We start from the raw sequence: 3,536 nt of genomic DNA, 5'->3' as shown, positions 1-3,536 counted from the left end.
TATTTCGGAAAAACACAAACAAACTATTTCGCAAGTGATTTCATTCTAGATCCTGTGCTCTTTGACGTATTGGTTGGATGTGCCAATTTTGTTGTACGACAGCGTGTACGATATGCCCTATTCCCGACACTTAGCACCTCACTGCTCAGCCATTATTTAGGCGAAAGCCACCGGCTTGTTTAATAATTGTCGTCGCACTGTTGTCAGCTTCCCATGACTTTAACGTCGCTAAAATTTGAAAAACTTCCGAAATCACCAATGTTACCGCCCGCTTGCAACACTGGACTTTGTCTCAAGGTGCCCCAGGCTGAAGCACACAGAAATGCCGCGAACGAGGGATCCCCCACTAGCCAACTCGTTGTACACTTGCCCGCACCCAAATCGCGTCAAACTCGCGTCGAATTTGCAAAAACTCGCAAGAACTCGTGCAAACTCGCGGAAATTTGCGAAAACTCGCGCTAAATCTGCGAAAAATAGCGCAAAACTCCTCAAAAATTGATGACAACTCGTGCCTTACTCGCGGCAACTCGTCAACTCGCCAACTCGTTGTACACCTATTTTGGAAGTGGGGGACCCTACAGCCGCCAAGCACCTGGAGACAAAGTTCAGAGCTGCACTAAAGATATCTTTCTCACAAAACGGTTATAAAATATTCTCAAAAACAAAGCAGATTGGTGTAGTACAAAGTTGTGGCTTTCTTCTCGACCCGAGCGCTAAAGTCTAACTTCATTTACTCCCGAGTTACAATGATAAATATGTCAAAATGTTTCCAGTTGCCTCACCCTCTCTACGCTTTTCTTTTATATGCAAAACAAACAAACCAATCTAGCAAATTACTAAGAATTGCCAAATCTATTCATCACAACATTCACACAACATAAACATCAATAAGAAATGAACATTAAGTTAAGGTTTTATGAACAATTTTCGTTTGCCTCCCTCGATATCAAAATACAGGCATCGTGCTCCTATAATTTTCTTCCAAATCACGTTAGCCATAAGACCAAACAAAGATCAACCTTCATCAAAACGTGCCGACGTGGTACAGGCCGGTTTTCAATGCGTCAACGCTAGCGTGACAGCCGGCGATGTCGTGGTACACTGGTGAAGCTGCGAGAGGACGCCGCCGCAGTCTACATGATGATAGAACACAAGAAGAAAAAAAGACTCTCGTTGCGCGCTCACGACGCCTACAGCGTCCAGACTGCGCAGGGGCTCCGATTCGACAAAGTAAAACGTATCGGCGAGCCTTCCCATCAGCTAAACTTGCCGACAGGATCATCTTTGAGATCGGTAACACCTGCTCCACACCATTAGACTTCTCTTCAGACCAAATGTTCCGAAGTCACCTTCAACAAAAGTTGCCGACGTGGTGCAGTCTGGTTCACGAAGGGTCCTCGCTAGCGTGACAGCCGGCGATGTCTTGGTACGCTGGTGAAGCTGCGAGAGGACGCCGCCGCCGTCTCCATGATGATGGTGCCCAAGACGAAAATGGGACAGGCGTTGCACGCTCACGACGCCTACAGCGTCCAGACGGCGCAGGCCCTCCGCTTTGACAAAGTAACACGAATCGGCCAGCATTCCCATCAGCTAGACTTGCCGACAGGATCATCTTCGAGATCCGGAACACATGCACCGCACCACAAAACTTTTCTAAACAAACTCTTAACACTTCTGTGCGGACGCGGGGCAAGCAGCTCATCGCTGGCACGGCTCGGAAGGTACATGGCTTGAAGTCCACGTCGCTGGTGAAGGTGACGAGGTGGATGACGTCATTCGAAGCAGCTAAGACGTCCCGTCCAAGACTGAAACAAATTGACGCAAAGCCTAAATTTGTCAAAATGAAAGGCGTCATGAATCTATACAGTGGTGGCGGCGCGGGCATTAGGCGACACACTACAGTGAACCTGCGGGCGATTGCGCCACTTCCTAGGGCAAGTCAACAGCTACTGTGCAGGCAACACGACCGCACGAAAGCTTTTGCGTTGCCTACCTCCCAGGCGTTGGTGGTGCTCCACGAGCCCAACGGCGATGGCCGGCGCAAACGCACAAAACAGGAAAGGAGGTCGAGAAACACAGCAAGGCGGCGAAAAATATCAAGTCTACGGCGGCGGCATAAACGATGAGGAAAGTAAGGCCGTTGTGTAGCTACAGAAAAGGCAAAAACACGTCGTCGATTTCAAAGGATTCAAAAAAGCCAAACATTTGAAGTCACGGTTCATTCGGGCGCTACATTCTACTACTCCACCTTCGATTTGGGAACAAGCTCGATGAAATGCAGAAAAACGTCCACGAAATGAGAAAGCTGGACGACACGCCACACTTTGTCAAAGCGGAAGGCCTGCACAATCTGGACGATGATGGAGCCGTAAGCGTCAAGATAGACACTTCTGTGGGGACGCGGGGGATGCAGCTTATCCCTCGCACGGCTCAGAAGATTCATGGCGTGAAGTGTAGGGCGCTGATGAAGGCGACGAGGTGGTGACATGATTCTGCAGCAGCCAGTGAACCCCGTCCAAGACTGAAACAAATTGACGCAAAGCCTCAATTTGTCAAAACAAAAGGCTTCAAGCATCTAGACTATGGTGGCGGCGCGGGCGTTAAGCGACAAACTACTATGAAGCTGCAGGTTAATGCGACCCTTCCTAGCAAAAGTCGACAGCTAGCGCGCAGGCAACACAGCCGCACAAAAGCTTTTGCGTTGCCTACCTCCCAGGCGTTGGTGGTGCTCCACGAGACCAACTGCGATGGCCGGCGCAAACGCACAGAACGGAAAGGAGGTCGAAAAACACACCAAGGCGGCGAACGGCATGAAGTCCATGACGGCGGCAGAAACGATGAGGAGAGTATGGCCGTTGTGTAAGCACAGGAAAAGCTACAGGAAAGGCAAAAGCACGGCATTGATTACAAACGATTTGTAAAGGCTGGGCCATTAAAGTCAAGGTTGATTCTGGCGCTAAATTTTACCACCCCACCTTCTATTTGGGAACAAGCTCGAAGAAATCCAGGATGGCGTCCAGAAAATGAGGAAACTGGACGACACGCCACACTTTGTCAAAGCGGAAGGCTTGCACAATCTGGACGATGGTGAAGACGTAAGCGTCAAGATAAACACTTCTGTGGGGACGCGGAGGATGCAGCTTATTCCTGGCACGGCTCGGAATTTACGTTGCGTGAAGTCCACTGCGCCGATGAGGGCGACGTGGTGGATGAAGTGATCAAGATCCGCCCAAGACTAAAACAAATTGACGCAAAGCCTCAAATTTGTAAAATCGAAAGCTAACGCGCAAAAAACACCGCCGGACAAAAGTCTCGCCGTTGCCTACCTCCCATGCGTTGGTGGTGCTCCACGAGCCCAACGGCGACGGCCGGCGCAAACGCACGGAAAGGAAAGGAGGACCAGGACGCTGTAGGCGTCGTGAGCGTGCAGCGGCAGTCACTCTCTCCTGTCGGGCACCATCACCAACAGTACGGCGGCGGCGGCGCCAGGCGCACTCCTGCATCTTGTCCAGACATCGGCCGCCGTCACGGTAGCG

At 50.7% G+C, this 3,536-nt stretch overlaps 1 long non-coding RNA gene across 1 annotated transcript; it reads right to left on the bottom strand.

Annotated features, from left to right (window-relative positions):
- Positions 1 to 6: 6 nt before the first annotated feature.
- On the bottom strand, positions 7 to 3,198 carry LOC127751829 (uncharacterized). The gene is made up of 5 exons (XR_008012253.1): positions 2,976 to 3,198; positions 2,710 to 2,875; positions 2,249 to 2,521; positions 1,994 to 2,148; positions 7 to 1,805 (listed from the first exon to the last, which is right to left on the bottom strand). It is a non-coding gene; the product is annotated as an uncharacterized LOC127751829 (long non-coding RNA).
- Between the last annotated feature and the right edge of the window lie 338 nt (positions 3,199 to 3,536).

This window comes from Frankliniella occidentalis, unplaced genomic scaffold (genome assembly GCF_000697945.3).
Source record: "Frankliniella occidentalis isolate FOCC.00 unplaced genomic scaffold, Focc_3.1 Scaffold1248, whole genome shotgun sequence".
Taxonomy (NCBI): Eukaryota; Metazoa; Arthropoda; class Insecta; order Thysanoptera; family Thripidae; genus Frankliniella; species Frankliniella occidentalis.
This window is presented reverse-complemented; position numbering and strand designations above follow the sequence as displayed.